Here is a 23,401-nt window from a genome sequence, read left to right as displayed (position 1 = left end):
TATCCTCCCTATAAATCAAAACAAACGTCTGACATTTTTTGGGTGTATGGCTTGTGTAGAAAAGATTCTCCTTCCTCCCTGTGCTTTCTGTATTTTGCTAATTGACTATTTTGAATGCTTCTGTCAAAAAGCACCTACTTAGCTGCAGGGTCTCTGCTGCATAGCTCTCAGGAGGGCAGCTGGCTGGAGGTTTCTGTTTTGTCCCTCATCAGCTTCAAGGAGAAACCATCTGACCGCCACAATGACCACTCTATCTCCCAGAGCAGAATTTTAAAACGCCTGGACTCTGCTCCCCTCCTGTTTTCCAGCATTAGCCAAGAGACCTCAGAATATTTTTACTGAATTGCTGAATCCCTCTGGACATTTAGAAACCAATACATTACTGCATTACTTTGCTTTTGTTGTTGCTGTTTTTCCTTTTAGTGCAATTGGCAATTGCACATTTGAGTTGGTAAAATGGTCTGCTGTTCCTGTCCCAGTCATAATTTGCCTTATCATACTATTCTGTATGCTGTCTCTTCCCCTCGTTTTCTACCCCTCATTCGTCTTGTCTTTCCTTTTGCCCCCTCGTTTTATGGACGTCACTTCTCTACTTCATTTCTCTGTACCAAATGTAATGCATAAGAAGTATCCAAGACTTTACCCAGCAAAGTTATATATAACATTTTTCTGCTTATCTTGTTGAGATAATACAGTGGCACTACTGACAAGCCTTTAAAGACAGGTACACGTTTGCAATAGCAGAGCCCAAGTAACTCCCCTTGCTACTAGCTTTCACAAGCAAAGAAGAAACTGCCATTGTTTGCATAACAGCAAAACTTCAGCATAATTTTATTGCTGTTACCCTCATTTCCCATTTGCCCTCCCCATTTGTTGTAATTGCCTATTCTGTTATTTCAGATTTAGTGTCTCACCATGGAAAGACTTGTATCCGCACTTAATTTTAATCCACACTGGAAGCAGTCCTGCTGACTTAAATAGATCTATGCACATAAATGAAGCTAAGTATATGTGCAATCCTTTAGCAGACCATACATTGCAAATTCCACAGGAAAAGCATGGCACATTTTATTCATTTTACAACATTTGCACATTAAATGAAGGTTGGATAATTGGTAACTATTTACAGAGTTAAGCTTTTAGGTGTCAAACCAGCTTAACGGAAGCACCACTGTTCATCTATAACCAGGGGATAAACTCCGGTTCTGGAGAATTCAGAGTTGACGTTAGAAAGTATGAATGATTAACTGGAGAAAACAAAAGACACAAGATTTAAGACCAATGTAATAACTACATATACATAACTTACAGCACGCCAGGGGAGAGTGATTTGGAGTTGACCTGAAGTAAAGGTCAACAAAACAGAGGTCAACAAAAAAGACAGCTACGGTATTATTGCAGATAGGGAGTCCTGTGAGAAAAGTCAGGAAGGTCAGCAGCAAAAGGAAAAGGAACCCAAGAGTGGGGCAGCTGAGCACATCAAACACCCCTTTAAAATAATCTATGATTATTCTCACCCCGGCACCCAGAAGCTAGACGCTGACTGCAGTTATGGAAAGGGAGAACAGGGCTGCACAATCAAAGCTGGGGGGCTACTGGGCAAAATTTTGGACCGGGTTATCTTTCCAGTGGCCTGATCATGAGCTGGCAGCGTGCCCAGGTGGCCAAGAAGGCCAACGCCATCTTGGCTTGTATCAGTAGTGTAGCTAGCAGGACCAGGGAGGTGATCATTCCTCTCTGCTCTGCTGATGCCACACCTTGGGCACTGTGTTCAGTTTTGGGCCCCTCAGTACAAGAAGGGCATTGAGGCCCTGGAACATGTCCAGAGAAGGGCTACGAAACCGATGAAGGGCCTGGAACACAAGTCCTGTGTTCCAGGAGTGGCTGAGGGAACTGGGGGTGTTTAGTCTGGGGAAGAGGAGGCTCAGGGGAGACCTTATTGCTCTCCGCAACTGCCTGAAAGGAAGGTGTGGGGAGCTGGGGGTCGGCCTCTTTTCACAGGTAACTTGCAATAGGACTAGAGGGAATGGCCACAAGTTCCACCAGGGGAGGTTTAGGTTAGAAATGAGGAGACATTTCTTCAGAAAGAGCAGTCAGGCATTGGAACGGGTTGCCCAGGGAAGTGGTGGAGTCACTGTCCCTGGGGGTGTTCAAGGAAAGGTTGCATGTTGTGCTTAGGGACATGGTTTAGTGGGTGACATTGGCTGTAGCATAATGGTTGGACCAGGTGATCTTGAAGTTGTCTTCCAACCTTAATGATTCTATGATTCAGTGCCATACCATGGCACCAAAGCTCTGCTTGCTCATCTCCACAACCGCACCAGCCCTCAGCGGCCCGACCCCGCCGAAACGCCTCAGCAGCTCGCTCTCCCCCGGACACCTTTACCCGTTACCGGGTACCAAGTCCACACAGTGTTAAATAATTATGTATTAAATAAAGGACGGCGGGAAGGCACGGCGGGGGGGGGGAGGGCACCCCCAATACCCCACCGAGCCGGGGGTGGCGGGCAGCGACTGTGGCGATCTGGTCCCGCCCCGAGGCGGCGCCGCCGCCGCCATACGCGTGAGCTCAGCGCGTCGCGGAAACCGACGGCCCCGGCGCCGCCTCCCCTCGGCGGGCAGGGCCGGCCCCGGCAGCGCCGCCCCGTTCTCTCTCTCGCCTTCTCTCCCTCACACACAGGGACACGGACACGGGGAGACGCTTCCTGCGCCGGGCCGGCTTCTTCTGCCGCCGCCCCGCAGGTACTCGGCGGCGGGAAGGCGTCGTCCCCCCCCCCCCCCCCGCCCCCGGTCCCCCGCCGGGGGCTGGCAGCCGCCGCCCTGAGCGTGGCGGAGGGGGGCGAAAGGGGAAGGGGGGGTGGAGCGGAGCCGCCTCTGGGCGGGGGAGAGGGGGCCGGGGGGGGGGGTCCGGGGAAGGTTCGAAGGGGGGGGCGCTGCCCCTCGCATTGCTGGAGGGTGAAGTCATCGAGCCCATTGTCTCCCCCCCGGGCGGGGCGAGGGGCCTGTCCCGCCCCGAGGAAGAGGAGGAGGAGGAGGAAGATAGGGAGGGGGGTCCGGCCCGTGCCGCCCCCCAGCCCGAGGGGAGCCGCCGGGTGGGTTTCCTCCTGGGGGTGGTGGTGGTGGTGCAGGGGGGGAGCCCCCGGGGAAGTCATGCGCTGGAACTTGCAGGGCAAAGCCCAGCCGGCCCTTCCCCGGCGCTTCTGCGGCCCTGGCGAGGAGAGGTGGCGGTGTCCGGGGGTGTTGGGACCCCGGTTCCCCCCCGTGGAGGTGCGGGGGGGGACAGGAGGTGGCAGCGGGGGCGGTTTCCTTGCCCCCGTCCCCCCGCAGCAATGGGGGTTTGCACCTGGCAGCGCGGCGTGCTGCGGGCGCGCCGGGAAAAGATGGGGGAAAACGGGGGGAAAAACGGAGAAAAATGGTGAACGACCACGGGAAGGGCAGCAGGAGGGTGTGGGGGAGTGCGTGTGGGGTCCCGGTGCCACACGGTGACCTGGAAAGCTGGGGGGGGGGGGCCCGGCCAAGGGGCAGTGGGGAGAGGGCAGCCCCTGAGCAGAGAGATGGGCCTCCCTGTCCCCGGGGTCGCTGGCTGGAAACGTGCCTGGGTTTCCCTGCGAGGAGCACAGCAAATCCTGGGGCTGGTAAAATACCGGAGCTGGCGTTGGAAGCGATTAGGGCTTTATCTCGGTTGTCATCGAGGACAGCAGTATTTTTTTTTTTTTTTGAAAGGCAAAGGGCAGGTTGGGAAATGGAGCTTGCAGGATTTACTTCTGCAGAGGAGCCTCATAAACTCATGTTTTAAAAATACCCACTTTCATAATTTTTACTTAAAACTTTTTTAGAAAAAAAGTTTCATTTTTTGTCAGATAAAGAGCTGTATTTCCCTATCTGATGAAATGCTGTGGTGGTGTTGTTGCTGCTCAGTGGAAAAGAAGGCTTTCGGTTCAACGTTCAGAGGTACAGAGGCTGAGCTGCCCACTTCACGGAATTCACTTGCATACGTAGAATTGATGGTTGTGTAACAGCACTTGCTGCATTCTGAAGTTTTACCATTATTTCACTCGTAAACATTTATATACTTGCACTTGAAACTTTCAGAAAGCTGAGAAACTGCTTTGTTTTAATTGCACGTGAGCTAGACCCATTTGGACCAGAAAATGAAAATGAAAGTTTTTTTTGCATAATGGCAATAATGCTGCTCTTCAGCTCACTGAAAGGTTTACAGGAAATCCCTCTTCTTTATGTGCGTTTTTTGAACCATGCCAGAGTTTTAGCAGTGCTTTATAAAACTCAGCATCTGTAAAACGCTGAATTCTGACTCTTGTCTTTACGTCGTCAGCTGGTTTTGAGTTTGAGGACATCAGATCATAATTTCTATGAGGGGGAATTGAAATGTGTATATGCGGTTTTCTTCCATCCACTTCCCCTTAAATCCACTAGACAAACAATGCTTTTCTTGTATAGAGCAGTCATCAGATTGTATTTAATTATGCTTGTTGAGGCACAGGAGGAAGGAAGGCACTTGATAGATGTATTTGTTTACCTTCATGGTGTGTACAAATCCTTGTCTCTGCCTTAGTAAATGAATCATTAAAACTCCCTTAGCCGTGGGATTCCCAGTTAGCGTTAAGATATGCGTTAGGACAACTCGTTTTGTGCGAATATTTTCAACTTGTGAAAAGCACAAGTCCTTGAATTCTTTTGTCAGTTGGGTAGAGCCTTCTGATGGAAAATGGGCAAGCTTTTTTACATTATTCATTAACAGTATTTTACTATTTAACATGGCAAAAACTTTAGACTTTGAATTTGTCAAGTGGGTAGGGGATTCTTCCTAACCTTTCATTTTCCCCTTCCCCCCCCCCCCCCCCCCCTTTACTTGAGCTTTTTTGATCTTCACGAAGTCTTATTAAAAAGACTCTTGACAAGGATACCTTTTCTTTCTTTCCAGTAGGATGCCTGAATCTTTTCAAAGGAGACTTCAGAATCCTCAATTGGAAGTGCTAAGAAAGGTCTTTGAACTCTAAACTGCAGCTACGCTGTGCTGTGCCACAGTCTGATGGCTTTTAGCCAAGCTTGTGGTCTCTATTATGGGGTCAGTTTACTCTGGCCCATGGTCAGACATCCGTAATTAGCTTTGTGATTGGTTTTCTGAATTGTACCTAAACACTGCATACCAGCTTAGTAGGAGAAATTTTAATACCTGACTGGAACAAATTGATGGATACGTGTTTTAGGTTTTCCATTTCTTAGTGTGATTTCTGGCATGTAGCTGAGTTATGAGTCAGTCAGATTCGTAGGGTAAGCAAATGCTCTATGAAGGACTAATAAAAATAGTCATTCTAACACTGGCGTATCCACAAGGAAGTTAATGTCACTTTTTTTTTTCCTCTTTTTGTGTTTGTCTTAGGTCTAAGTTTCTGTTGTCACTTCTGTATTAACTGATGGAAGATGTGTAGCTGACTGAAGTGGTGTACGTAACACGGCTTCAAGATCCGGTGAGAATGGTGTTGGGTCTAAAGTCGCTAGATGCGTCTGAATCGCACCCGGAGGTAGACTTCTACTAAGAAGGTAAAATGTTACACTGAGCCTTAGCGAAATGGTTGTTTTTAACTGTGTTGGCCTTTGATTTCAGCAGTGTGCTTTTTGTTTTTTTTTTTCTTTTCCCGTATGAAGAATATGAAGGAGGCTCTGTCAGTTCCTAGGAAATTGTTTTTTTAAATGTTCCTGAGATTTCACAAGAGGGGACTTCCTTCTATTTTTGATTCTTCGAAGTGGAAGTTTTATCCGTCATCTAACCTAATGTCAGTTGATTTCTAGTAGTTTATCTTTCAAGTCATTGGTGAAATAATCTTTAAGGAAAACTGATTTTTTTTTTGGCGTTGTAGATAGGTTAGATTTCATATATTCTGTGCTCTACTTTAACTCAAAGAAAGAAAGCTCCAAATAAATCTGTTTAGTTTGAACTAAGGAATCCAGCCCCAACCAGGCTTCTATGCATTTTTCTGTTCAGAGTAGAATTTCAGTCTTTTCCTCCTAAGTTGTCATTAAAAGGTTACTTCAGAAGATTTCTCTAGTCACTCTTATTTATTCTCAGTGTCTTCTAAGTTATTTGGTCTCTGGTCTACTGCTTATATTTATCGAGAGACAGATTTATTCCAAACTTCTGAAAAATTGACGCTCACCTTGTTATCCTAGGCTTCCTTGTAAGGATATTTTTTTTTAGTTGACAAGATCAGTGGAAGAGACTTTCATCATCTGAGTCGTAAGACGGCTTAGTCTTCTTTCTTCAGTGATCTCTGGTTGTTTCATGTATGTGTGTGGCATTTTTCAGGCACCGCAGAACTGTGTTTCACCTTGGTTTTTATTGCTGGTCCTTCTCTGGCATGCTCACTTCTCTTAGTGCAGTGGGCTCAGTGTAGTGACTCAAGGATTTAAAACACAACAATGATATCTAAAAAGAACTGTAAATGTGATGTGGGACTAGAGTATTACAGGCCTTAATGACAAGTTTTTTATTGTGTGCGTGACTTAAACTAGCTTGAGTTCTTGAAAGACGGAATTGAGAGAAGAAGAAAGCCCCACAGCTGAGCAGAAAGATGTCATTTGTGGTACCACTCTCGCTTTCCTCATTAAGACCAGAGAGGAAGGCTTTCACTCTCTTCTGCTCGACTTTTGTGGAAGTTCTACGAGAAGATTTAACCCTATCTTGAGGTTTATCCACCGAATGAAAAAGTAGGAGTGCTGCTTACGTTACTCTTTTGCAGTGGAAGAGTTACAGTAGGCTTTTCCACTCTTAACCTGTGGATTGAAGTCAGCCATCTGCTGGATGACTCTTAGCATCTTGATGAACGGGGAGTCTAAACACTGCAACTGCAATTGCCTTTTACGAGGTGAGCATAGATAGAGAAGAATATTTTTTTTTTTTTTCTGAAGGATGAGTTTCTAGCAGGTTTCCTGCGTTTCTAGGTATATTACACCAGACTGGAAAGCTGACCGAAGAGTTGCTTTATCCTAAAGCAACCAAGCAAAGAGATGTAATGAAATGAGCTTAAAAAAAATACATGTGCACAGGTGTTTCCTCAGGCATTAAAACTTCCTTTCTTTAGAGGCCATCCTCTAATGATGTCTTCAGCAAGGTGGTAGAGCACCACTGGAGCCCCTCTCCTATGCAGACAGGCTGAGGGAGTTGGGGTTGTTCAGCCTGGAGAAGAGAAGGCCCCGGGCAGACCTTACAGCGGCCTTCCAGTGCCTGAAGGGGGCTACAGGAAAGCTGGGGCGGGACTCTGTGTCAGGGGGTGTAGGGATAGGACGGGGGGATGGTTATAAGTTGAAAAAGGGGAGATTTAGATTAAATATTAGGAAGAAAATCCTTACTCAGAGGATGGTGAGGCCCTGGCACAGGCTGCCCAGAGAAGCTGTGGATGCCCCGTCCCTGGAGGTGCTCAAGGCCAGGCTGGATGGGGCTTTGAGTGTGAGGTGTCCCTGTCCATGGCAGGGGTTTGGAACTGGGTGATCTTTAAGGTCCCTTCCAGCTCAAGCCATTCTATGAATCTGTGGGCATCTTGCTGAAATAAATTTGAAGGGCATCTTGCTGAAATAATTACTTGTAGCAATTGAATTTGGTACAGTCACTTGTTTTTGGTGTGTGTGTTTTTTTTTTTCTGTTTGTTTGCTTCCTACGTGAAGCACCGCTCTGCTAATGCAAGTATCCTGTTATTGTTCAGCACAAACTGTCATTGTGGAACTATGTCAGTTCTGTTTCCATTTATAGTTGAGATAAATTACTGTTAAACAAACATTTTTCCATAGGTCCTTTAGCTGCTCCCATAAGGCAGATTAGAGCTCTTACTCTAAATTGGAGCCCCTGGCTGTCCCCTTCAGTTTTTCCATTTATTGAATAAAGAGCTGCTTCAGCAAGAGGAATAGCTCTGGACACACTGTCTGCCATAAGAATTACGTTGCTTTGTTCTCATTGAGATTCATCGATGCTGCATATTCTCAGTAAACAAAAATACCAATTTTAAGTTTGTCACTTAACGCTCAGGTTTTTCACAGAAAATCAAACTGTGCAAGCCACATCAAGTTAATCAAGCTCTATTTTTATCTGAACATGCTTAATCTGTAGGAGTTCCAGTTACACTGTTCGGAGAGAGGCTTCTGCTGAGACAGATTTACCTCATATGTTTTCAAGAAAGGGTTTGTAGGGAGCGTGATACGGTCCTGCACTCAGGGGGATCAGCTGAACAGTGGAGGCTGAGGTGAGACTGAAGATCCTGCCTGAGCCCTGGGGGCTTTCTGGTGCTACCTGGCTAGCATTTTAGGTATGATGGCATCACAGCATTAGTGCTGCTGCACCTCATTTTTATTTTATACATATTTATACGTGCATGTCTATACATACATACATACATAAATGTGTTCATAAATATAAATTCAATTTGTTAGCTGTCTGCTTTTAGGCAAGTAAGAGTCTTGGCACCATAGTGGCTGCGTTCCAGAGGAAAAGACTTGGTGATGATATGCCCAAATGTGTCATCTGTCCATTTCCTTTGCTGGAAGCACTTGGTGTGCAAAACTTACTGTATGTTTCAGTGAAACTGGCCAAGGGGAGGGATGTTCTGGTAGATCTTATGTATAAATCAGTCTCAGGAAGAAATATTTATACCTTAATTTTTAGGAAGTAAAAGGCTTTTATTCTTGTCTAGATGAGTTAGTTGTTGACTGCTTTTCTGCCATTGCTTTGGGCTTCTCATGACCTGGAAATCTGCGCCATATGCTCAGTCCAGATTCCGTGCTGCAGCTTTTTCTCATCTTGAGATCTAATCGTACCTTGACAGTAAATGTTTTATTGAAGTATTAAGTGGAAATCTGTGAGGGGGCTGTGTATTGAGTGAAGATGCTGACAGAGGGTGGTTGATGCAACATGTTTTTTGGGTTCCCCCCCTTTATATCAAAATCCTTTATGTTGTGAGCTTCCAGCTGTCCCTCAAACATTGAATAGTGGAAGAACATTCAGATGGGAATAAGTAATGGCTGTAGTGAGACCACCCAACTAGCCAAGGGAGTTGGAGTGAAGCCTACTGAGAAACTTTTCCATCTGGTCTGCGGTTGGGAAGTATCTTAAGTTGGACCCCTGGTCTGCGGTTGGGAAGTATCTTAAGTTGGACCCACCTTTCATGTTTCCATGGTGGGCAATCTAATATGGTGATTTATGCAAAGAAATGTCTTCCAAATGAAGTGTAGTCAAGGTTAGTCTTTTTCTTAGACTGTGTTACTAGAAGAATAATTTTTCTCACAAAGACTTCTGTTGTACATCCTGATGAAGGTGTTCTGACTTTACATTTTTCTATTTAAAGTCAAAAAATAAACAGAATAAAGTCTTTAAACTTACTCTTTCTGCTGAATTGGAGACCCTGCTGCAGTTTCACGAGAAGAGCAGTTTTCTTCTCAGTTGTATTTTACCTGTAAAGCTGTATCTAATACTTTGGTTTTGTTTCATTCTGTATTTTCAAAGGTGTCAAGCTTTGCTTTTATATGACGCTGCTAAAAATACATCTTGGGAGACCAGGAGCCCTTTTACTCAGGGTCAGAGATGGAGGTATCAAACTTCTAGGTCCTTTTTAAGCAAAGGGATCTTCAGTGCTTGTAGCCTGTGAAGCCAGACTATTGCTTTCCTGCTATGTAAGATTCTGCAGTGTGTGTGGGACAGCATAGAGAAGAAATCTGAAAAGCTATTGTGCTTGCTCTGTTCTCTTAATTTTACAACACCGTAGTTTTAAATTGCCTCCTTTTAGAGTTTTTTTTTTGTGTCTAGTACCAGGAAGTATATTCCTCCTTAAGTTCCTACCTGAGTAATTACTTTTCCCTTTTCATTCTTACCATTCCTGTTCCTGTTTGCTGTGCTTTTTTTCCCCTTTAAGTGGCAGTACACTTTTGTTTGGACTTTGTGGTGGGTAGTTGCAGAAAAGTAGGCTTTGCCTTCTGTGACCTGACACCAGGCAGCAATTCAGCTAGGGTAAGAATAGAAGAGAGCTGTATAAGCTCAGCAGAGGAGCCCCAAGTCTTTCCATTATTAACAATTAAAGATGATTCCATGATAAATTAGGTAATGGATTAACTAACTAAAGAAAAAAGAGCAAGGATAAACAAAGAGAAGGATCCTGCCTTGCAAGAATTCAGATTGTTGGGATTACATGCTGCCTGCATGTCTGGAAAGGGAAGAACAAGCTCCCCTGTTTTCAGTGTTAATGTAGTTAGTAGCTAAGTTTATCTGGCACATCATACACCGTATCTCTTGCTGTTGAATTGAAGCTTCACAAGGAGGTGTTACTTACTGGGGGCATGGCTTGAGAAATAAAAGCACCCTGTTAGGTCCTGCCCAGCAGTATTGCAACTCTAAAACAGAGTAAGCAGTGACAACGGTTTCTTCCCACCTCCTACACTCTGCCCTAATCAACATAATCTTGTGGCTAGATCTAGACTTAGACGTGTTGTTTGGGTGAAGTATGAGCAGTGACATGGTTTTCTTTTCGTTATAGCTTTTTCCTCTGTTTTGTTTCTAAGGTGTGATTATTTTTTTAGGGCAGTGTAATTAATCCATATCCTTTTTGTTATCTCAAAGGTATCTCAACGTTATCTCAATATTACCTTTCTGCTTTAAGGGTAATAAATAATTTAGATTGAAACTGTGACTTAGAAATTATCCCCCACAGACTGGGAATACTTGTACCGTATGCTTTTCAAAGCCATAATATGGAAAATGATATGCGTACAATTAATACGAAGCCACAATATGCTGCATTTGTGGAGCAGATACTCTTTAACCTAATGTAAATGTGCTTTTGTTCACCTCTGGTGGTTGAAAGTAAATAATAGAGAACATGTATTTTGATATGATTGGCGTTCTCCTGAAGTCCAGGAAACACTGCAGTAAGAGCAGGCAGAGAATGAATGGATTTATTGTGCTAAAAATTGTTCACAAGAGAGACAAATCAGAACTTGAAAAGGAGGGAGCTTCCAGTTGGCAATATAGTGAACAAAAATGCAACAATTTATAGAAAGTAGACTGATGATTTTATCTCTTTTTTTTTTTTTAAGTGATACAGGTTCCAAGCACTCTTTTTTTTTTTTTTTTTTTTTTTTTTACAAAGTCCTTTTGAAGTTAGAACTACATGCCTTTAAAGTTGTGCCTTGGTTCTACAGTTATTGCAGACAATATAGTAACCAGAATGTGAGTGGTTTAGGAATAACCGGATGATGAAGTAAAACCTTAAGTATTGTCTAAATGTATATTTCTAGTATAGCTTTAACTTCTCTAATGGGCAAAATAGTGTATTTTGTGGGTGCAGGATGGCTCAGCTTTTAATAGCGTGTAGAATGCAAAAACTCGGTATTTTGGGGGTGAAGAGAGGGAGAATGCCTTTAGGATGAGGTAGTTTAACTTCATTGCTCAGAAACCATGGTTATGAGTGCACTAGAAACAGGTGGGTATGGATAGCTTCTGTAGAGATTAGATTACTTCTCTTTGCCCTCTTTTAGTAATGGTGAAGGATTGCACGTGTCAACAAAGTGAAATCAATCCCGCCCATTGCACATAGTTTGTCATTTTAAGGTTTCAGGGCAAATTCTCCAAAGCTTAGAAATACCAGAACTAAGGTTGAAGAAGCAACCATAGCTTGATCAAACTTTTGTACCTGTCCTTATTAAATTGTGGTTCTTAATTATGCTGTGTGTTTTTGGTTTCTTCTTCTTCCCCCAGAGAAGTGTTTCTCAGAACACTTTTTGCCCTGTCTACTGGATAGTCAGTCTAGGTTGGGCAGCAGTAAACCTTGTCTCTAGGGCAGTTGTTTTCCTTGGGTTTGGAGATGTAATGCAAATAAACCAGAAGACTGAAATTATTTTCTTCTTCCCTGGTCAAGGCACATGGATAATGGCTATGCATATTATATCGCATCATTTTCCTACTATACAATGGATAGGATATGTTTTCTCATAGGTCAATGTTCAGTGGTATTTCTTCTAGCTTTTTTTTGCATGTGTACCCCCTTGATACTGCAGATACCTCTGGACGCATAATTTGATGTATAACAGTCTGAAAGAAATACGGTTCTAGGGTATCTCAGATCAGGCACCCGAGGTTGGCCAACAGTTCCATGCTTAATCATATGCTTTCATACCATATTTGTTAACAGGGATAACTATGCTGCTTCAATGGGATGAATATGGTATTTTACTGTTTTAGCAATATTAATCTAACGTATTGGTAGTCTGCAGTGGCCTATCAGGAAATCAGTTCCTTCTTGCAGTGTAGCATTATATTCAGTATTCTTTTCTTTTTTTAAGATAAGGGGCATGATCAGTAAGGACAAACACAATATTGAATAGTGACCTGGTAAGTATGCATCTGGCAAAGATTCTACAGGGACAAAAGAGGTAAAAGCTATGCATTTAAGCCCTCGTAACTCATTTCCAAACTGCATCGAACAAGCAGATTTAATCCCTGAAATTATTTCTCATGCACTTTGTGTGCTGTTTCCTAGCTGTTAAAAATAATAATTGCAATCCTACCAGCAGGTTTGGAACCTACTCGCTAGGCAGACCTCTGCTATTTGAGCTTGTGGTATCTAATAATACTCTGCCATGCTTTATAGGGATCAGCCCTAGACAGTATGATCCATGTGCTTATGCAGAGGGTTTTATGGATCTCTTTAGACTCTGGAGGACAAGCTGTAGAGGAAGGCATGCTTTGACAGCACAAGCCTCTTTTGCTGCTGCTTTTTTCTTGTCACCAGCAATGTACCTTTTGCTTTCTGCCTGCTTAAGTGTTCTACCCAAATCCTATTCTTATTTAGTCAGTTATGATCTTAGTTAAGAAGATTTCTTAGCCAATTTAAATTCATACCCTTTCAATACCTAATTTGATGTCTTTCTTTCCTGCCGTTTGGCAGCGCTCCCTATGTCAGCTCTCTCTGTTCTGCTGCCCTTTGTAGGGTCTCTGTGTTATCTGGGCCCTGTCCTTGTTAGCTTGTTTTCCTCTAGTGTTTTGTGATCAGTCAGTTCCCCTGCCTCGCTGTTTTTTTCAGGAGATATATTGTCTCAATTACTTGTGCTACAACTTCCCAGATTACTTCTCTGAACAACTCCTCACTCTGTGATTCCCATTTTTCTTTTATTTTTCCGAAGCAGGCTCTGATGGTATCTGTATGCTGTCACCCAAGCCCTGTGTCCAAGTCCAAGCTTGGTTTGGGTTGAAAGGGAGCTTTGGAGCACATCCAGTCCAGCCCCTGCTCACAGCAGGGCTGATCTTAAGTCAGGTTCTCAGTCCTCAGGACCAACAAGGCAAGTTTGGACTTCATCCACGCTTGCTTTCATCTACTCTTTTTCTTCCTGCCTCCTCCATATTTGGTTAGAGGGTCTTCAGCAATGCCATTACTTTGTAGTGTGATCTTGGAAAGGGTAAGGTAACCTCTGAGCTTTATTTTGGGGTACTTTGGCTTAGCATATTGGGCACCTGGAAATGAAAGGAAGATCCTGTCTGGTTCTAGCCTGGATCAGGTTCAGTACATATCTTTAGCAGCCAAAACACATGCTGTTTGATGGAAACTCTGCATTCCTCTCTTGTTCCCAAAAACTTGCAAAAATGACAATATTGACATTGCCACAGGGCTGATAAAATGTACGTCCTAGATACACAGGTCAGAATCCATGTCCCAGGCTCAAAGCATGCTGGTGCTAAACCTTTCTAGAGGAAATAATTCAGGTTTTGGATTTAGTTTCTTTTCAAAGATGACTTTCTTCGTGTAAAGTGTTGGATTTTTGAGTTGGCTTAAGCAGCTTGGTTGAAATAACTGCTCTGAAAGATCTCGGTGTATAACTTTTCAGCCCATTTTGCTTGAGAAGACTCCAAGCAGATTTGGAAAGGGGATGTTACAATGGAAAATGTCAGGCAATTGTAATAATAGACTAACTGGCCTTTCTTTTAACAAGAAATCATTGCTTTTTGAGATAAATGACACGCTAAACTGTAAAAATGAGGCGAGGCACAATGCGTTTAACTTCTTATTACTTTGCTTTCTGTTTTCAATAGCATAGTTATATTTTTCCATTTTGACTTAATCTGACTGTCTGCTTACATTCTCCTCCCCCATAACATCTGCTGTTTAACCAGGAGGTGCTATATCCATCCTTGCTTTAAGCCTGCTGCTGTGTATGTAGGACTGCTGTACTCTTTTTTTATGTGCTGCTCACGTCTGGCCTGTCGAGTAAGGTCTAAGAAACTTGATTTGGGGGAGTTAGTCCCACAAAACAGCGCAGCATGATAATTTAGAAGCTTAGGTGCTGTCCTAAGGATGCTATTAATTTAGCAAATGGCCTCAGAGTGGTTTAAAATGTTAAACCTGTTGCCACCTCCTATTTATTGCTGTCTTCCTCTCGGAATTTACTAACCTATGGCTATCAATATTATGAAATGCATACCCCTTGCTTCAACTTGGATCTGGAAGTTTAGTTTAAAGCTGTCTTTTAGGCAGTTTATATAGAACATCTAACTGTGCTGTGAAGGGAGTGAGGTGTCTGTAGAGTTGTGGGGATTTGCTGTGGGGTGGGTTAACGCACAGCAGAGACAGCTGACAACTCCCTGTGCTTTTTCACAGTTTAAGCTGCTTCAGTAGGGGCTTTATCTCTAGGAGTCACAAGGTACATAGTGAAGCTTTCTGAAGGTACAGTCCCTTTTATGCCAGAGCATCTTGCTAGGGACCTAGGAAGTGGTGTAGTCCTTCAGTACACGAAATATTAAAGTGCAAGGAAGAAACTTCCCATCTGTAGTCCTGTAGCACTTCTCAGCCCTGTGTCTGTACACACTGAGTTACTGGAGGAACTTCTATTAAAAGAAGTTTAAGAAATTTTTCCTCCCTTGGGGGAAATTCTGTTAAAATTTCAAAAATCTGCAAGCTGCCGGGCTCTGCACGTTAGTAGCGTTTTGTTTAAGTATTTTTTTTCTGCTGCAGAAATACATTTCTTAAAGTTACACAGGGCTTAAGTAGTCTTAAGTAACTCCAGATATTACTGCAACTTGAAGTAACTGACTTAGAAGAAAACAAGTAAATCTGAACGAAAACTGAAGGAACGGTGAAAACAAATGGTGTAGCATCATACAGAAATCTGTTGAATTATATTGCAGCCTTGCGTAAAGTTTGATTTTTTTTTTTTTTTAACTGTCGTGTCCCTAAGTATTTTACCATTTAATTGTGACATCCAGAATTGTCTTCATATATCCACAGCCTCAAGTGACGCTGGAGTTTTCCTGGCACTATGGCCATTTTATTTTTAATTATGGGTCACAGAGCAGTGCTTGCTAGTTCTGTGGAATACTCTATGGCTACTTTCCTTTTGTAAAGTAGTAAGGCAAGTATTCAATTCTACATCCTAGCAAGTAATTTAAGGAAATGTTTGAAAGATCTCCTGTGCTGAAATAAGGTTCCTTTGTAACAGACTTAAATAGCTTTTAAATGAGATTATACACCTGCTTCCTCTAATGTATTTGCGTAACTATTTTCTTTGGAACTGCAGGAGGAAATAAATGGTTTCAAATAAACAGTGAAGCTCCTGACTTCAAAGAACTTCCTTCAAAAGTGAAATAACTTCACTTTCCTTTCTCCAATGAATAAAAAACAAACATACCTTACCTTGGTATTTTTTTTTCTATCTATGTCCACAGGGATTTTCATCTTGGGTTTTTTATAGGAGAAGAAGTAGTGTAGGATGTCTAAATGAGTGCTGGAAAAGATTTATTGGATTTATTCTCATCTGCTGCATATCTTTATTATGGTGATGTAAAAAGATAAGTTCTCTTTGAAGACGGGCTCTCTTTTTGAGAAGAGTCTACAGCTAAATATTTCTGCAGCAATGCTGTAGGACAGTGTCTTTTCTTCAATGACTGTGTACCTGGAGTATCCCAAAAATAGACCAGATGGCGTCTGTTCTCATGCTGTTCTTAACCAGGATGTTACTTAAGGAATAAAATTAAAACATAATAGATTTTGCTGGTGGAGGCTGCTTAATTAGGATGTGTGCAGATAGCAGATCTTCAAATAAGCTTCTGGATACACACAGATCAAAAGTTTAAGTATTGGACACCCATTTGTTTTCATTGTTCTTACTGCTAAAATACAAAATGCTCCTCAGTTTGTTTTTAGGATTTCATTAGTTCATTTCTTTAGCAAATCCAACCTGTAAGGACTACTTCTCACCTGGAGTATGTATATTTTTGCAGTGTTTATAAGTGTATGTTTAACATTTTTAAAAGCTTGATTTTTATTTATTTTTTGCTTTGGTCTGTTACCAGATTTGTGAGTGCACTCTTCTAATGCAAAATAATGCTTACACCGATCTGCTGGAGATAACACACTTTCTAAGACTTCGACCAGTTCAGCGGTGCTTCACAGCAGTTTTTTGTTTGCTTCAGAGAAACATTTTCCAAGTTGATGATTAGCAATATATTTTATTCTTCTTAGCAAGCCAGACCTGGTATGAATTACATATGAATAGAAGGACTATGTTTTATGTGCAGAATGCTCTCCCTAGCTCGGTATACGATCTGGCTTCCTCTTGCTTTAATCAGGGCACAGCACAACTTCAATAAAGTCACTTTAATTCATTTTTCTGAAGGAAGCTTTTCTTCATGAGCTTGTTTACAAATAGGTTAGTGTGCTTGCATCATAGTAAAGTATTGCTTTACATCCTGTATTTGGGGCAGGATTTTTTTAAAAGAAAAAAAAAATTAGAAAACTGAAATAATAATGTATCTTTATATGGCATAAAGGTGTAACTGTAAGGTTAGGTATTTGGTTGAACTTTAACAACCTTGTGCTAGATTTGAGTGAGCTTGCATTCCGCACAGGAACGTTTGTGTGTGCAAATAGTTCTCTTTCAAAAAGGCCCACACTTTAAATTGTTGGAGCATCTGGCATCCAAAGCATCAGTTTAAAAACTTTACTTCTTGCCAGTTATAATAGCAAACTGTACTTTATAGCTGAGATGTTTCTGAGGCATTTAAAATAATGAGGAAAAATAGATTTAGGCTAAAAACAATTCTTTTGAATAATTGGGTTGCTATTACAATATTAGTTATTTTTCTTTAATTCAATTACTTCAATTTTTAAAAATGTTTGAAATATTCTAGCTGTTACAATCAGAAGGGAATATGGAAATAACAGGGAGTTGCTTCGCCCCGTGGTGTGAAGAAAAAGGGAATTCAGCTCTGAGCCCAAGAGTGGCAACTGGAATGCCTGTGCTTACCTGGGCAATGTGTGCTGGTCGTGTAAATCTTAATGATGTGGAGAGTACCAGGATACGTCTTCTGTATCCCAGCTCCTTCTTGTAGTCAATCTCTAGTGCTTGACAAGAAGGCAATTTCCCTTTCCACCTTTAAAACAAACCCAAAGGAATCCGCTCCATCTACTCACCCAGAGAGAAGTTCTGCATTGGGCTTGGAAGACACGTTCATCTCCGACCACTGCATGTGGCCAGCAAAGGCTTTACAGCCTGAGATTAAAATGCTAAAATAAGCATTAATTTCAGCTGAAACATATGCAATATGCTCTGAGGGGATATTATCACAGGCTTAATAATGCTTCACAAAAGAAGGAAAAAAAAATACAATGTCAGATTGCTGTAAAACTTATAAAACTATATTTGTCTTATAAATAAGACAAAAGCCATACCTAGTCAGGACAGTTTTGTTCATTTTTTCCTTGACAGCTAGTTACAATTATTGGGGGAGAAAAGTACTTTAGTCCAAAGCTGAAAATCAAGTGATTGCTCTGCTGTCTACCTGGGCATCTAGCCTGGCTCTGTTCTCCTTCTGTATATGCAGTTAGCTGTCAGAATGTCCTGTGACATCCTGAGTTGAAATACCCCAGCTTTTGACGGTTTCTTTTTTTTTTTTTTTTTTTAATTTTGTAGAAAGACATTTTAAGAAAAGATTTAACATCTCTGTTTTTTATCTCCATGATTTTTGCTGCTCTTGTTCAAGAGATGGGGAAATCAGAAGAAATGGTTCTTGAGGCTGATAGGATTTTGCACTTGGAAAAGTGATTTCAGAACTTGAAGTTAATTTTTGTTGCTGTTGTTGTCATTGTAATTTATCACTTAAAGTTCATTGAAGGAACTTATATTAATTCCTGAATATTCTGTTTAGTGATTTTCAAAGCTCCTCTATTCAGGTTAGTGCTTTGGGAACATAAATGAATAGCTGGATTAGATACAGGCGTTACCTAAGAAAAATAAAGTGTGAAATGAAGTTACTGAGGACAATCATTACAGCATGGAATAAAAGCAACCATAGGAATGAGGCTTGCACATGTAAGCGAGAGCACCCAAGAGATACTTGGGAACTGCTGACTTCCTTTTAGGCTTAGGGGGTGAGGGAAAAAAAATTGCCAGAAGAAATCTTGTGTAAATTGAAATCATGTTGATAGCAAGAGTAAAAATTGCTCATCTTGCCTGTGCAAAAGTGAAAAGCCTTGTTTTCCTTGAACTAATTACAGAAGACAGTAATATTAGAATTAATATTCTAATATTAATACTCCAATTACAGAAGGAGTAATATTTATCTCGTCAATTATGCAGTCTGCCCCCTTTTTAATTGAAGCTCCTGAGAACGCAGCTGATGTCTGAGAGTTCAGCTGTTGGTTTCCTTCGGGTGCATTGCCAGTACTAAAAAGTTCTCCAGGCAAAATTATCTCCTCCTTTTTCTGCTTTTGCCACACTTGTTGTCTTCATTCTGTCTTATACTGTACAGATGCAGATTTTTAATTTAAATAGAACAGTTTACCTTTGGAGGATAAAGATCTACTTCCATCCCTTGATGGTGCTGTCTTTATGGCATTTGTAGCAATAAATAATAGTAAAATGTTCTTCTACTAAAATAAAACAATTTGATAACTAGATTTGATTCTAGATACCGCTGTATGATCAGATTAATCAAGTTTGCTCTCTGTGTGATGTGGGGAGGAACACCGTGAACATCTTTTTGTTGCGATAATTCACTTAAAAACAATACATTAAAAAAATATGAAGGCTTTAAGAGCAGCAACTCCCTACGTAGCTGGTTCTTAATGTTGTAATCTGTTACACAATGGTGAGATTTTAACCAAGGGAAAGCTGACTGCATATTTAATAAATGGAGGAAGTTTTAGTGGAATGTAAATGCAGTATCAACGGCATATCTATAAAACAGAGGCCTAGAGTTGTTCTGAATGAAGCCAGAAATCAGCCTACTGTTGGAAGGAAAATGAGGGTTCGCTGTACTTTGGCACTGATGTTTATTTGGCAACACACCATTTTTTTCTTATCTTGGCTAATGTTTTATCAGTCAGTGCTCTGAGATGTGGATCACTTGAACTCCATTTATTCACTATCCACTTGAAAATGTGAAGCACCAGAAACTATGGGAGATAACCTGTTATATGCCATAGTAAAGGAAAAGACCCTAATTTATTTTCCTTTACTGCACTCTGTATCGCTATGGTGTTATCTATTGAAATTGTGATGTGATACAGATCAATATGTCTCAGCTTCTGTCACTTTAAAAAGAAAAAAAAAAAAGATGCAAGACTGAAAAATTTCATGGTGTTTCTTCTCAAGGTTTATTATTTCAGTCTGATTCATTTCCTGTTTTTCTGCTAATGTACTGACAAAAGCAGAAACAAGTATCCTTCAACTGTTTGTTTGTAAATCAAGAAAATATGTAATTTACTGTATCACAAGTGGCTGTGTGTAGCTGCAAATGGTGCAAAGGTTGATGCAGTCCCTGGTCATGCGTTTCCTTTCCTGGCTCCCCCATGGATCCGGATGTGATGGAGGTGGTGATTCTGCTCAGGTAGGGGAAAGATGAAGCTAGGGGTAGAACTCCTTTTCTCACACAAGAACAAGGAGATAGGTGCTCAGTAAAATAAGAAGCAAATTAAGGCCTGGTTTTAAAGGATTAATCTCTTTTCAAGCCAGGTTTCACGAGACTGTAGAGCTCGTTACCATAAAACTTGCTGAGGATTCACAGCAAGGAGAGAGATTTGATATTTAAATGGATAACAATATACATAGCTAATGACAGAAAATGCTCGAACATACTGGCAGGGAGATAAGCGTTTCTTGGTTTTGAAAGTAGTCTGACAAGAGCTCACATTTAGGGCATGGGCCCAGTGGGAGACTTCTTGCACCTTTCATCTCCACCGTGGAGCCCGTCCTGTATGCTCTGGAGGCAGGATCCTGCCCGCGTGAAATCAGTGTAACTGCTTATGTTCCTGGGAAGTTTGAGGGCAGGCAGGAATGCAGGTGGATGTTCAAATGGCAGTGTATTTTCTTCAGCGTTACTGATACCCTGAAATGTATTAAAATTGTAACATGTTAGCACATTTTTGTAAGTTTTATAATGATTGAATAAAATATGGATTCTCTTAAATGCAATTTTTATGTTAAAGGGGTAGTGAAAGAGTCTGTCTTCCATAAGAGCTAAATCCCATTTCTCTCAAGCAAATGCCTGGAAAAGATAAACACTTCCAGCAGGGTATTTCTCATGATGTTGTAGCTCATACTGTAATTCACAAATTTATGAATTAGGAGGCAGATGGAAGTTTGCAGCTTCTTTTAGAAAATGTAATCAAATAAAGTAATTGTTTAAATGGCCTTTTAAATTAAATTTGGGATTACAGTAGTCTAGTATTTAAATCCTTTTCAAACTTGTATTTCAGAATTAGTTTGATGGCATAGCAGGCGTGGTCTTCTTGTAAATGTTCTTATCTCTCGGTTGAAGAATGCTTCTCTTCGGTGAAGCAAAAACAAGGCCTTCAGTCTTGTAAATTCTTCTTCCAGTTGAGCATTTCTATGTGTTGGTAAGGTTTTATTAGGTTCTTAACTATAGATAATTTCATCTAAAAGTATCCACCTTTTTCTGTTACAGTGTATGACGTTAGTACTGGAAATGTCATTAAGTGCTTTGGGATTGTCTTTGCCCTTTTTCGTTGAGTACTTGCCTTTCTAGATGTGTGGGTCCCTGACGGATGGGGAAGGCACGCTCCTGAATGGCACAGAAAGCCTCCAGGCTGCCATTATGGACCACGTCTGCTGGGCAGAGAAAAACTTCAGGGCTCTTTCTTCAGTGATGTCAGTCATATGGAGGATGTTATACTGTAAAACTAGCAGTTGATTAAAAAGGAGAACCAATCTGTTTCTGCTGTGGATAGTTGAGAAGAGACGATGTGGCTAAGTATGAGGAAGGAAAAAGCACGCCTTATTTCTGTTCCAAACGGCAGTGGGATTTATAAATGTTGTTGAAGACAGCCATGGTGATGAGAGACCAGACTGCTGTGCTACATATCCAGAGTACAGGCAGCTGAGTGCACGTTGTGAAGTTATTGTGGCTTAATGCTTAGGGCTTGGTAGCTCAGCTGCAGGAGGCTGACAGTTCATGTGATCCCCAGCTAGCTGAGAGATAAGTCACGTCCTCCCCTGCCCAGAGTCGTCCTTGTGCATTGTCAGTGTGAGAGCTTGGCAAGTCCCAGTATCTGTCTGCCTCACCCCCCTATCTGTGAAACAAGAGCAAGGCTTCCTTTCTCTTCGTGCTTTATTTTTAGAATTTAAACTGCCCGGGGAAAGCCGCAGTCACACACATGTGATGTTCATAGTGGTCTTGGTAGGCCTTCCAGTTTGATTGAGGCTGCTATTGTGAAGTAAGCAACAAAGAATACAGCTTTTTAGGAGTGTATGTCCATGTGTGTACAATATTTGGGACTATCAGTATCTCCTATGATTAAGATTGTTTAACACTTCACATCGTAAAAGCAGGCTTTCAGGTTTTTGATTCAATCTCATTCAAAAGGTAAAAGATCTGAAACTTCTATCAAGGTTGAGCCACAAAACATTAAAACAAACAAAAAACCCCACCCAGTCATTGTTTCTGACAACAGAGGGAAGGTTTCTTAATGATTAAGAATATAATCCCTTGCAGCTGCTCTGATGGAGCTATGATGTCTGTGTTCTGGAGCAGAGGTGGTTGGCTCTTTCTTGACCAGAAGCCTTGCTCCATCTCTGTTCGGTGCCTGTGAGAGCTTGCAAATGATGGCAGCTTTTTAGAAAACCGTTCTGAGCATTTGCTTTAAAGACTGGTTGATGTGGCACCTACATTTCTGTGTATTTCATATCTAACCCCCTCAGCCCCCTGCTAAGAACTGGCCAATGTGTGGGCCAGCGCAGTGTCATGGGGATTTGGTTCCTGGGGAGGGAGGGGGGGAAGGCTAAATGAAGCTTAGCCGTGGGTAGCCCTCAAAGCTACCACCCTGCATCTGCTGTTGATAGACCGTGGATTTATGTTGTGGCTCCTTGTGTTCTCCTCTCCATGGCCCCTACTTTGAGCAGTGCTGCAGTAGACGGCAGTCTGTCTGAGGGGAAGGCGTTCTTACAGGTTTGTTTTCCTCTTTAGAAACCCATCGGCCAACATCAATCAAACGTGATGCGGGGATAGAAATCTCAAAGAGAAACTAATTCTAGCTAATGCTAGCTAAGTCTTCTCTCTTGGTGTCTGCACATTACTAAACCGCATAAAATTCATACAAGAAAACATATTTATGCCCTAACCAGGGAAAAAAGTACTGTTGATGTTTAAATCGTGATAGAAAACAGCTACGTATTACACCGCAGAGAGCTGCGGTGTAAGCTTAGGTTAGGAAATGCTAGAGTGAGAGGTCTGGTAGCCTCGTTCGTAGAGTTGTGTACGTGGTGTTGGGCAAGGCCCTTAAGGACTTGTTGGGTGTTTCTTCTCCTTAATGCCCATCTCCAGGTGCTAAGGGGTTGATTTAGAAGTAGCCACCACTGTCAGTGTTTAACAGAAGCTTTGAACCTGTACAATCCTATAAAGACACAAAACAGCCTTACAACTTTGCAGCCTGCATTGTCTTATTTTAGGAGGCAGTTTTGGCCTTAGTGTCTGTTTCCCATCCTGTAAATTATGAGAAATAATTTTCCATCACAGAATTTCTATGACGACTTCACAGGAGTTCTCCAAAGATTGTTTTGTTAATAGTTTTGAAGTCTTTTTAAAAAAAAAATAAAAAGACTTGTATTTATGAATTCGGTGTTGTATAATGCTGTTGGATACAGAAACAAAAGTACCATAAATAAGGCGTGGGGCCTCATTTAGCAAGGAAATGAGAATAGCCATCTGTGGAATGAGGCCAACTCAGAAAGATCAGTATGGGTGTGATCCTCCACACAGCTCAGAAGCCAGACCCAGCCTTTAGGATCCTTCTGCCTCGCTTGGTGCCCTTGTCCCCAGGAGGTGGGAAATGGCTGCTGGAGCACTAAACTGCATCCCAACAGTATTTGATGGTGATGTGTCAGGAGCAGGTAGTACGAG

The 23,401-nt window shown here is 41.8% G+C and overlaps 1 protein-coding gene across 3 annotated transcripts in view; it reads left to right on the top strand.

Annotated features, from left to right (window-relative positions):
- Positions 1-2,577: 2,577 nt before the first annotated feature.
- Positions 2,578-23,401, top strand: part of RNF19A (ring finger protein 19A, RBR E3 ubiquitin protein ligase) — a 59,985-nt gene continuing 39,161 nt past the window's right edge. The window contains exons 1-2 of one of the 3 annotated variants that reach the window (XM_035317614.1): positions 2,578-2,742; positions 5,402-5,489. The gene's annotated coding sequence lies outside the window, so the exon portion shown is untranslated. Of the gene's footprint in view, positions 2,743-5,401; positions 5,563-16,405; positions 16,418-21,958; positions 21,964-23,401 lie in introns of those variants that run through there. The other 2 variants (XM_035317612.1, XM_035317615.1) reach the window with 2 other exon arrangements.

This window comes from Oxyura jamaicensis, chromosome 2 (assembly GCF_011077185.1).
Source record: "Oxyura jamaicensis isolate SHBP4307 breed ruddy duck chromosome 2, BPBGC_Ojam_1.0, whole genome shotgun sequence".
NCBI lineage: Eukaryota > Metazoa > Chordata > Aves > Anseriformes > Anatidae > Oxyura > Oxyura jamaicensis.
Note: the sequence above shows the minus strand (reverse complement) of the source record. Positions and strands in the feature narration are given on the sequence as shown.